Source organism: Helicoverpa zea, chromosome 24 (genome assembly GCF_022581195.2).
Source record: "Helicoverpa zea isolate HzStark_Cry1AcR chromosome 24, ilHelZeax1.1, whole genome shotgun sequence".
Classification (NCBI taxonomy): Eukaryota; Metazoa; Arthropoda; class Insecta; order Lepidoptera; family Noctuidae; genus Helicoverpa; species Helicoverpa zea.
In genome coordinates this window covers 4,485,275-4,498,463 of record NC_061475.1, presented here as the reverse complement: position 1 = coordinate 4,498,463, position 13,189 = coordinate 4,485,275, and the positions used below count along the sequence as shown (strand labels likewise).

Below are 13,189 nucleotides of genomic sequence, written 5' to 3'. Positions count from 1 at the left end.
GTTTGTTTGTTTATTTGCATGACATTACGGAGAGCTGTGGAATATTTAATCAGAAGTGGTAATTTAGTATCGGTGTTTGTGAAGTGATGATTTATTTACTTCAGGTTGATAGGGCTTTTGAGTTTGCTCGTGGATTTTAGTGTTAATATATGAGCAGTTGTCTAGTAAGTACCTATTTGTTTTAGGGTAGGTACAGAGATTGTAGAAGTATTGTTGAACTCGCAGATGACATAGTAAGTTTCAAAATAAATATCATCGATAACAAGCATGAATAGGTATTGATGGTGTGTTAACTAGTTTTTCTGCTTTTTAAACACAAACGTTGCCCGAATTTGTGGTTATATTCGTCCAAATAGCAGCAACTCTTTAAGAATATTGAATCGCATTTTATAACGATTGAAATCGTTCCTAGCTAAGAAACTTATGAAAATGGTTAGCCGGTTACCTGATAACAAAAAATAAAGGCACAATAAATATAAAATTTAAAGCTAGCGCTTTTTCTATATTCTTCAAAGAACTTAGTTTTATCAAGAGGCCTCCTTAACTCTGAAATACGAGGCGTATTCCTAACTGAAGTTCAGTCTGCAATGAAACCTAGGTTTCAGGATAAACGGGCTTACTTCCTAAACTATCTGTTTTATTTCACAAAGAAAATATCAAACAGTTTCCTTAGTAAGTTTGCTTTTTGTTTCCAACTCTCTGAACACTCAGGCTTCGCTTAAATCTGTTGTTTATTGAAGAAATGTGCATTGTTATGATACCTTTTTGTTGGTATCTTGTTTCTTAAATATAGGGGATGTGTGTTTTGTACGATGCTCGGATTTTACCACTCGGCTGTATAGTGTGGTGCAATTTTATAGTCTTTAAAAACGTCCCCTTTTCGTTGCACGCCAAAACATATAAAATCTCTATTAATAATGTAGTTTTTAATGTACATACTGAGTAAGTATTACTTTCACAAGAACGAAAAGTTATGGTAAGTGTATCAAAGCGCGATATAGTTTTTCTCACTTGATTAACTTGTTACAGACATGACATGCGTAGGTATTGTTTAATGTTTCATCCTCTGATTTTATCAAAATAAACACGGAGTAATTTCGTTTTAACGTCTCTCCACCTGATGACGCCTACAATTTGATGAAGGACCCAAATCATAAAACCTTGGTTACATAACAATTATCGTTTATCGTATCACCATCAAAATATGTCCTTTACATATTGCTATTCAATTTTGCACCTTATAGCTTTGTCTTATAGCATAAAACAGCGTAATTTTAAACTTTAATTTGTTGTTTGTATCCATAGGCCTATTGTCCCTCAAGCGTCGAATAAACGGATTAACTTCCCTTTATTTTACGTCTTTATTTTTAATAGACTGTTAAAAAGAGAAGAAAGAACCGGGATAACAAAGACGTTCCCCTTTATAATCTCTGTAATTATCGCTATAAAACTTGAATGCAGAAGGTGCGGAACACACAGATGTGGATGTTACCCGCTCGAGCGCTTTCTTGTGCAATCCAAAGGAAATTTCAGCTTTATTCCGAATAAGGCTTTTGAAACAGGTTATTTAAATAATGCTTATACGTTTATTCTAATTGTGCAGCTGTTAAAACGATCTCGTGTCGCGTTTGTGAACATTTTGGGTTTGAGTTATTGTGAAAGGATTTAAATGGGTGTGTTATTGGTTTTAGCTTTTGTTAATTGAATTTAAATTATTGCCGTGTTTTGTTAAATTTTCTTTTGGGTTAGTTTGCTCTCATTAAGATAACAAATCAACAAAAAATATATTTCCAGTAAATAGGGCAACAGGATTCTATTTTTATAGTGTACCTAAAATGTTACCTTGTGATACACCAAAACCATTTTCTACATAACTTTCATCCTTTATGTTGCTCTCCACCGAAATATTTATTAAAAATAAATTCCCAGTCACCAACATAAAACCAGTTTAAAATAACAATAAAATCCTCATCAAAATCAAACAGATAAAGGAAATTAATGTGAAGAACCGTATCGAAAGTACTTTCGAATACTACTCGTAACTCCTTATACCACGGAAGCCGCGTTGCTTTCGAGAGATCCAACCATAAAGGTACGATTGATTTTCATTCCAGCCAGCATTAACGGAATCCTGGGAAGAGTTTAAAGGCGAACTCTTGAACTGTTGAGATAACGAACCACTTTTGTTTTTTTATGAATGGCTGATGGTTATTTCAGAGACTATGAATTAATTTATGGTTATCAGAACCTTAAAGATATTTGTCTTTATTTTAACGAGTGATGCATAATTGGGTGAAAGTATGTACGTACATACCTACCTAACCGATACTTGATATACCTAGAACATCCTTTAAGTTATAGATATCAGACTAAAAACGGCTACTGCTGAACGAGGGCCTTTCTCAATGAGAGTCAATCATCCCCGTCAAATTCATCTTCTAAGTTTATATAGTTCTTTCCCATGAATGAAACTTGGTCCACTAGTTAAAATAACCCAAAAAACAATTTCAGAAATACCAAAACGTTGTTCTCAAAGAAATAAATGAGGTATTCGGCGTCGTTCTTAAAAAAGCATCGGTACATATAAAAACAAAGCCTTCTTACAATTTTATTGGGTATTTCGTTCGTGTTTCAATTCCAATAGCTAGCCAATTTCATGGTACATTACATAAACACATGTCGAGTGTATTCGATAGGCTTTCAAGACGCCTACAGTTGCTGTTGATTTCTCGTTTGTGATGTTGGTAAAAGAACTAAGGATAAACTTTACGGTTTAATGTCCAGGCAGTTGAGGTTTTCGACGAATGTTCGAGAAGGATTTGGAACGTAAAAAAATACAGTTCAGATCCTAGCTTGATAATTGAATTAAATCTGCCAGCCACTTTCACAGAAGGGGCAAGTCATTTCGATAATTTTCATGCATAAAAGAGGTGTGTAAAGCAAAACAACCAAGATTCTCAAATGGCGCAGAACCTCAAAAATTCAAAGATGTCAACTACGCATTTTAATTTAAAAAATGCGTATCAATATCTCCGCCTAAATTAAGTCGATGACAGTAAATGAGGTATCTAAACACTTAGCCCAAAAAATATCTATTCAATACCAAAAAGACATCACAATCGACTAACAGACTTGTAACAAAATTATGCTTTTCAAAAATCTAACTTCATTGGGAAAACAAAAAGAAAATTCAGTTTTGAAAGTTTTCTAGTCATAAGGACACATCTGCGTCCGAGCGTCGCTTCTACCGTACTATGTCTTTGAAAATGGAGAGCGGATTATTTTAAAGCTTATTTTAATGGGTGGCCATTCGCAAAAGTTATGTCGGGAAATGCGACAGTGTGCGCTAGGTGTTATTCTAGCAGATTATATGTTTGGTTGCTTATTTTAATTGTATTTATTTGTTTAAAGTTGTAAGTTAAGTTCGTAATATTGATTATGGAAGCTAATTTCGTAAATAGGAGTTGTTTTATATGTTTCACTCTAATTATTGAATATTTTTTTTTAAATTAAATTACAGAGTTAATCATAATTTCAGCCGAATTACCGATAATTTTTACCCAGAAAGTTTCTTTAAGTTTCAGTGAGGATATGTACCAAAAAATGCTACCAAAACCACATATTTTCTAACATACCTACTATTAAAACTAAAATTATTTAAATATAAAATAAATTATGAATCGGCCAAATATTTTTTATTCTGTTTATATTTCGATAAAAACCGCATAAATTTAGCCCACGGTCACGGTCGGTACGAAGACGGCGGTAACCGAATATTTTCTTCTCTATTTTTATTTTCCTGTTTACGTTTTCGTGTGGTACTGTGTGCCTAGTCCTCTTTAAATAAATATGGATAGCTAGAAGAAGGGTCTAGATGTTTTTGAAGAACAGTCTGTTATCACACTGTTCACTTGTGAATTTCCAAGAAGATATCTAACGTTGTGTTTTTTGTTCCGGGTTTTCATCTAAACTGCTTGGTAACTATTTCACAAAGACGTGAAAAACTTGGCTCAGCCGCTAAAGAGACTAGATCTATGGTGCCACAGACATATACTATACATACATACATGCATAAAGGACAAGCTTATGACACCTATATTTATTCGTTGGGAGTTAAAGGCAGACCTTTATAGCTAGAGCCAACGACTGCCAGAACTATATTTTACTTAATAAGTAACAATATACTTGATTAAAATAAAATAATATACTATAGTATTGCTAATACAAAGATTGTACCTTTAGAATTCAATAAGTTGTCCAATTTCATCTGGACTTAGTTATACAACATAGTGGCTATTGAACCGTCAAGTAAATCCTGTCAAAATATTATTTTAACCTTTGTATTACATATTGCGTTAAATATTTATTTTATTTTACGCAAACATTTTGAAAATATCAACTCTTTCAAAAAAGGTGATTTTTAGGGTTCCGTGCTCAAATGGTAAAACGGGACCCTCAGGCTTTGCTGTCCGTCCCTCTGCCAGACTACTGACTGTATCTAATGAACCGTGATAGTTATAGACAGTTCTTTTCACAGATGATATTATTTGGGTGCTAATTAAACAGGCTTATTTTTAATATCATTATTCGCCCCCAAAAATGTATGTTGCCTTCTAAATTACTAAGTGAGCCACAATTAACGAGAATCTAAATAATACTATCTTAGCCACTAGTTATCTTATCTACTTCATATTTGCTGCAAATATCCCTAAGAGAAGATTCTGCACGACAGAGATCCTCTTGTAAGCGCTGAGTGTCTCTCTCATAGATATACCTACAAACATGCAATTTTTCTTCACAATTGTTTAAGTCACTTAACAAATTAATGTTTTTCTTTCAAAGAATGTTATTTGTTTTACACACTTTTTCCTTCTTTAAAGTTTTCCTAATTTTTCCTATAATTCTATTTAATTTTAAATATTTTTTAATTTTATTATGAGAATTGAATGTTCTACTTTTAACTAAAGTGTCATTGGTAAGGTCAATAGTAACAATTGGCTCATTACAAGGGGGTCCGGACAGGCTACCGACTAACTCATTGTACAGGCTGCAGGTGTTCGCAGACTGTTCACTGGATTTGGCAGCTTCCAACTGTGTAATGGTGTTGTGGATCCTGCTTAACTCAATTTCCAGTTCAGAGATCCGCCTCAATGCCAATTCATGTGTGTCGTGACATTCTTGGTAATTTGACACAAGTTGTCGGAGGTGGTTGTGTTGGTCAAGTATGTCCATGTGTTGGATATGTAATTCTGCCTATTGATTCTTGAGGTCAGTGTTCTTGTCTACTATGCGTTTTACTTCTACCTCACTGTCATCCCTCTCCTGCACCAGTTGATCGCACAGGTTTTTCCTGGATTCCAGTTCCTTTAGGGTAGCCCTCAACTTTTCATCCAAGAGTGCAGCACTGCGGGTCATCATGATGGTATGCTAACCCAAAGGCACCCTGGAATGTCAGAAGAGACAGCTAAGTGAAGGAAGAAGGAGAAAGTTGAGAAAGTAAAGAACCTAAGTAACTAGTAAATTTGGGGAAACTAATTGTGTGAAGTAATAGAACAATAAGAAGGACGAGTCACAATAATTGATGATCTTTACTTGAAGCTTTCTATAGAATATTTAGTTGGCGTTGTAAAAAAGACGAATTAGTTTATTAGAGGCTATGTCATTTCCCCGTTGCTTAGTTATAAAATTAAAAGTTTAATTATGTGTCCAATAAATAATGTTGTGGCTACACTTATAATTTCCCATATTATTTCATTTGTTGCCGCTATAACAATAAATTCTAATAATTTGAAAACTAAAACAGAATCAATATTCTAAGGGACTCCCATACACCAAACTCAACATTTTGCTGGTTATATAATTTTGATTAATGATACGGAACCTTTCACACACGAGTTCAACTCACACATCACCCATTTTTCTTTCAACTTTTGTAAAAATAATGATCAGTTTTTAGCTTTCGCCGTTTTTTCCACGTAGTAGCAATTATTATAAAGATTATGAGTGTGCGTTTTGTAAGCCCTCGATATATGAAGGTTGTCTGCAGGTCAGATATTGAAGATGTTTTGTGTGCATATTGCTGAGAAAAGGATTAGGGCACCTGTTTGAATAGGGTTAAATCGCACGTATTGTACATTTTTCTGATTGTTCGTGCAATACAACTGCGCACTTATTTTTGTGCGAGTACATTATATATGTATTTTGTTTTTTTGTAGAACTTTCTGAATTATTGTTACTAATGTTAGTGTCGAAGTAGTTTGGTGAGTGAGAGGAAGATTAAAAAAAAATGTACAATAAGGTATAATATGATTGTGATAGTGTGTGTGTAGTATCATGAGTCTCGAACTAGTGTTCTTAAAATAATAATTCCGTTTCTCTCATATTGACTACATTTAAGTTACTCTGAAGAAACTAAGTATAAATATAAGTTTTCTTTGAACATTTTCTATCAAAATTGACCTGTCACCTCTAGCAAAATTAATTAAACGAAAAATAGGGAAAACCAAATAGGAGGAGGAAAACGGTTGCTTCCTCTTATTTTTTCATGGTCAAGGTTAAAATATATGGCAATTGTTTTTATTTTTTGTTGTTCATTCAATGACCAAATAGCTTATGTTTTGATGAAAAAATCTGGCACACTGGACGTCTGATTCAGACATGTCTCAAATATTTACGTAGGTATATGAAAAGTACCTATTTAGAAAAATAAAAGAGTTTGTATGTATGTTAGTCAGTTTTCTAGTAGGTGCCTACAGTGCTGTATGTACATTTTAGGTTTATTTTTTCACCTGTGTCAAAGGAGAGTCGACCGGTTATTCAATTGTGATTTAAATGCATTTACAAATAACTGAATACCTAGAAATATAATCTATATTTACATAGCTCTATAACACCTGTGCCTAACCCTTTAAGACATAACATACATTAATATAATGTTTATGTCGTTAGTCATCTTGCTAATTACAAGGACCCCATGGGATAGTTCAAATTGTACCCAAAACGAGGGTAGGGTTAGCATAGATAAGATTTCACTGGGATAAGATACACCAATTACTAACAAAGCCTGTACCTTTAAAGGTGAAACTTGTGTTAGAAATTAATTTTATGGGTAAGACGTTTTCAGACCTTTGTTGTGAGAATTTAAAGATTTGGTTATAATTATAACGGAAACCTTGTCTAAAAATTAGTCTAATTTTAACTAATTCCATTTGAACTAATAGGTAAGTCCTAATAGGTTCTAGGTCTTAAAACAGTCTTCAGCAACAGACACTTTTAAAAAAAAAACATAAAATTTCAGCTCGATTAAACCCACTTGTAAGTAGTCTCAAATCCATAAAAAACCTGTATTGTTATAAACATGATTGCTTGAACAAAAAAGATCGCAATAGCTAAAAACTCAAAACCAATAACACACATTTTCATAAACAAAAAATCCAATAATCACTCATTTTCCACCCATCTGCCCTCGACAGTTCACTTCAATTCAATTCAAAACAAACCGTAACCAAACATCTATTTAGTAGCGACATAAACTAAATACTTCGTCTGCACTCTGGCGGTGACATTCCGATAAATTATCGTCACTGTCGATGAGGCCATCCATATTTCATAAAACAACAGAATCCGATGAACAAACTTCGTTTATAAGGGTGCGTCCACATCTGGCGAATGTGCCGCGAATGCGCAGCACGCGAGCCGATTGCGAGCTGTCTGCGAGCTGCGCGCGTGCAGTCACTGCGATAGTTTGGTGTGCCTCTTTAGCGCAACTCATGCAAGGCTCGTATAGAGCGCACGAGCGGCGCGCGATCTGCGCGCACTCAGTTCTCGTACAGTTCCGTATACTGGCTCAGTACTATCGAAGATGTCAGACGTCGCGCGCCGCCTGCGCGCTGATCGCGTACGGCGCTTAGGTCGCGCGCGAACTGCGCGCGGGCGGCGCAGAAGCGGTGCACGAACAAAAATGCACGCGCGCAGCTCGCGGGCAGGTCGCAAACGGCTCGCGAGCTGCACATTCGCCAGATGTGGACGCACCCTAATAAGGTGAGTTTAGATTACAACATTTACTTGTAACAGAACGAGCCGCTCTATGAGATGTTCTAGTGTATCATCCTTTTACGAACAAAACGTCGAGCACGCTCGCCTGTTTGTTACAAACCAACGAGCATATTGGTGTAACATTTCGTCGAGCCAAGTGCGGGCGATGCGCGGTTGCGGGGTGATGCGGAAGGAGAGGGACGAAAGACGCACGCTGTGAGCATTTACCCGTAACATAACGCCGAGAGTTCGCACGAACGTTACATTACACAGAAATGCTCCAGAAAATGTTGTAGTCTATACTCACCTTTACAGAGTATCATTGGAATTTGTAGCCCCTATCCATCAAAGTCCATGTTTTCATAAAGTTACTTTAAACTCCCCCATAATGAAGTTATCCGGCAAAAACCGGGATAAAACCGCTGTCGTATTTTCGTAATTCGTGCGTAGGACTTCCTAATTTTGGTGGATAATGCTTAGGTGTTGAACGGTATCGATTATAGATTACCGCTTTTATAGGCTTAGCGTTTAAGTATGTGTTAAGCTGCAGCGCGCGTCTCGAAAAAGTGTGGACAAATAAAGTGTAGGGACAAGGTTACGTTAACTTACGGTAAGTATACTCTAAAGATATTTAAAAGTTTTGATTTTAAATCTGCTTACGTAACTCTAACAAGATTTTCAACGAATGTCAAGGACGTTGCGTAACTTAATAATCCAATGAGATTTTCACAAAGTCATTTTCCGTCCTAAAGACTTGAGAGTTTTGGTTTGTAAAATAAAATAAAATACACTATATTGAAGTGCGTCACTTATTTTTACCTAGTCGTTTTCCCGCAGTTTTGCCCGCGTCTACCCGTACCGAAATAATATACAGCCTATGTTACTTGCAGAAAAGCTTTTAATGGTCGAAGAACTTTTTAAACTGATTCAGTAGGTTTTATTACCAACAAAGAAACGTAAATACATTTTTTTCCTCTTTATAATATTTGTACAGCTAATACGACTTTTAATATAATATATATTTTTTTATAAAAATACTTAACAATAGTAGCATTCCTTATCACAATTCATACTCCGACGCCTCAACTATACGCAGTGTGTATGGCAATCAATCAGTCGACCCAATTGTTTCCGCGCCGCGTTTTATTTGTAAGATGCGAGGGTATTCCTACGAAGATAGCTTTACATTCTCGAAGGTATTTACTTATACTTTACTAGAGATCTTGGGTATTTATTATTTATCTAGAGCTTTTTAAAGAAAGCTTACTGTATTGTAAGGTGCTGATTGTCATTTGAACATCTTTGGCAGTCGTTACAGATAGCCAGAAGCCAGAGATTCTAACAACCAGTCTTACGGGTTGCTAGGGTAATTAGATCGAGGAGGTCAGATAGGAAGTAGCTCTTTGTAATACACTGGTACTCAGCTGCATACGGTCAAACGGGAAGCTGATCCCAACATAGTTGGGAAACGGCTAGCCAGCTGATGTGTGACTTACCTAAAATAGAAATATGTTAAACATGTTTCGCCCTCTATCAATTGTTTTATTTGACAGAGACGACCTTGTAACAAGTCCAAGACTTTCCAAAACCTTGAAGTTCCATCAGTAACTCCGTACACAACTTGATCTTATTACAGCAACCTTAAACCCGGGAATAATTCCCGCCATGCACAAATCTACCAACAGATACAAAAAGGGCGTATCTCCACTCAAATTAAACTGTACTTAAGCCCTTTTGACTCGCGCCAGAATCCCCGAGGCCTGAAACTGCGGCCATTAGCCGATTTTGCCCATTAACTATGTAAATACAGGTAGAAATGGGAATGCTCATTCTGCGCCAATTACAACACTAATGATGACAAAAACTTCACCGTCCTAATTTGATGTTGGTTAATAGCTTAATTTTAAGCTTTTCATTACGGGCTGTAGTAGTCACTTTGGTTCTAAGAGACGTTTTATAGAGGCAATGAACTAAACAGAAGTTTAGACTGCGTTGTTATTACAATCCGACGAAGCTTCTTAGAATTATGTTCGAGATCAAATTTTATTTATACCTAGAAATGCTCATCGGGGAATGAACCTCACTTGCATAAGGTTTAACTATTACAATTGAAACATATGAGTTTACACTTTACGATAATGTAGCACACATTATTTATACAGTATTTTTTTATTTACAAAAACAAATATTATTTTTATTTTATTTTTTTATTTATTTATTTAAATCAGGCATCAAGGCCCATAGAAAACACTATACATAAATATTATAACATTAAATCATATACTAATACATATTTTATATAAACTACTTAAAACTAATGCACACGAAGTGTCGGCGTCGTGTTACGCTGCGAGGTGTCGCGTAGCCATCCTCGGAACCTCCGATATACGACACCCTTCGGCCAAAACTCTTCCTTGAGGAATGTCTCGACGTGATGAGTTGGAACTCGCACCATGAACGAATTGAAGTTCGTATTGTGGCGCGACTCCAACTTCGCCACCCTCAAGGTCCAGTTGGTTTTGGATCGGACATACTCCACGATCTGCTCCACCGTCGTGGTGTGATGTAGACGGGACACGTACAACTGCGTCGTAGGTACTGCAGGACGCAGCAGGATGTTGGGTCCAGTTTGTGCGGTGCCGCACTGATTCCTACAAGGTGGCCTCTTTTTTCTCCTTTCTACCTTTATGAAGCCATCCTTGTCGCACGTGACCTTCTTAGGACCAGTCTGTGGCTGTGATGTGCCACGGGTTTGTTTACTCCCTTTTGCTTTGGCCCGCTTTGTTTGCGTCACAGCGGGCTTGTTGGTGGCTGCTACTGCCGCGTAGGCGCGTTTAGGGGTCGATGTTCCTACGCAAGTTTCGGCCGCAGGTGTTGACACGGCAACAACGGCGGCGGCGGGGCGGGGTGCATCGTCAGCGACATCGGCGACCGGTGACGCACTCGAATTCGCCGACTCAAAACTGATGACGGACGCATTTTGCGCCCCGCGACGAGTGTTCACATTCAATACATCCAATGACCCACTTATAGAAACAGCGTTGCGCAACAACGCTACTTCACCACGCAGGTCATTGATAGTAACCTGTGACGCTTCCATCTTGGACTTCATATCCTCCAGGCTTGCCTTAAGACACGTTATGTCTTTCAACAGCCTGGTGACGTCGACGTGATCGAACGTGACGGGAGGCAGCTTATGTAAGTCCTTCGCCACGAATTCAGGCACGTCATCAGGATCCGTCCTCTTCAGCAGGGAGATGATGTCCTGCAGGCTCTTGTCGCCACCGTCCCTTCGGCGGGATGGCATCTGCTCGAGTTGTCTGAGCGACTTGAAGAGCAGCAGCTTTGCACTGCAAACCTCCTCCTCTTTGTAGGCTGATCTGCAGATCTGCATGATGCTGACCTCATCCATATAATCGATGGCATGATTAATGAATGCCAAAACTTCGTTGGCGATGAGCGGTTTAGAATTCATCGCGACTAAGACGGGCAGCGGCTAATGCCGCGCAAAACGCGAATAAAATATTCGTACTGTGCAACGAAAACGCGACCGTTCTCGAGCGCGCATCGCACTGCACTCGATATTTGCATTATCTTGTCATAGGTCATTTAACTGTTATTTCATACCTATACAATTATGCAAAACACACTTTATATTTCCAGTCTTTTCAAATCAAATAATTTAAAATCTATTTGAAGCCTTAATCTTACACAGAAAAAGAAACACGTCAAAATAAATATTTCATCCTACCACAGCGTGCATTAAACCCGGCATTAGAAGTAATCTAGGGTCATCAGTGCGACAGGTATGTATGTCATACGCCGTCCCATCTGACAGCTGTAGTGCCCATCTTACATCGTAGCCACAGGTGTAAGTATGTTTAGATATGTCATTGTGATAAATAATTATAATAACATCGTGAGTATTCTGTATAGAATTGTTCTTCTATACTAATATTATAAAGAGGAAAACTTTGTTTGTTTGTTTGGTTGGTTGTAATCGATAAACTCAAAAACTACGGAACCGATTTTAAATATTCTTTCACCATTAGAAAGCTATATTATCTGCGAGTAACATAGCTATATTTTATCTCGGTGCGGGCAGTAGCTCCCACGGGACGCGGGTGAAACCGCGGGAAAACGGCTAGTCTATACATATAATAAATCTGTAAAAAAACTGTGTCTGTACATTGAATAAAATAAAAAAATAATAATTGGGTGGGGTTTAGAAACAGTAATGGAGCACAAATCCAAAAAAAAAATTCTGTCTGTTTGTCTGTATGTCTGTATGTCTGTATGTCTGTATGTCTGTATGTCTGTTTGTTTGTACACGCTAATCTTCGGAATTACTGGACAGATTTGAATGATTTTTTCTTTGGTGTATTGGTATTAAGTCTGGGCAACATATAGGCTATAATTTATCTTGGAAACTTGAACACCTGATGAAGAACAGCAACAGACCAGCTAAACTATAAGAGATACAAAAATGGTGCCCTAGCAAAAATGGTTACACTTGATGAGCATTTTCTGCTGAGAGAATAAATTTGAAGATCTGGAACATCTGATGCAGAACAGCAACAGACCAGCTAAACTATAAGAGATACAAAAATGGTGCCCTAGCAAAAATGGTTACACTTGATGAGTATTTTCTGCTGAGAGAATAAATTTGAAGATCTGGAACATCTGATGCAGAACAGCAACAGACCAGCTAAACTATAAGAGATACAAAAATGGTGCCCTAGCAAAAATGGTTACACTTGATGAGCATTTTCTGCTGAGAGAATAAATTTGAAGATCTGGAACATCTGATGCAGAACAGCAACAGACCAGCTAAACTATAAGAGATACAAAAATGGTGCCCTAGCAAAAATTGCTACACTTGATGAGCATTTTCTGCTGAGAGAATAAATTTGAAGATCTGGAGCACCAGATGTGGAACTCCAACCACCTTATTAGAGCCCAGCTACACTAAAGCATATATAGGAACGATGTCTTAACAAAAGTTGTTCGGTCTGATAAGTATTTACTATTGATCTAAAATAACATAAGCTGGGAGTACCTCCACGCGGTGAAGGCGGTAACAGTTTAGGACAATTAGACTCCTACTGGCCAAAACTCCCATTTCTTTTTATTTTTTCACGAATAAATATGCCTT

The 13,189-nt window shown here is 37.2% G+C and overlaps 1 pseudogene; it reads right to left on the bottom strand.

Annotated features, from left to right (window-relative positions):
- Window positions 1-10,360: 10,360 nt before the first annotated feature.
- On the bottom strand, window positions 10,361-11,643 carry LOC124642171 (annotated as a pseudogene).
- Window positions 11,644-13,189: the final 1,546 nt, after the last annotated feature.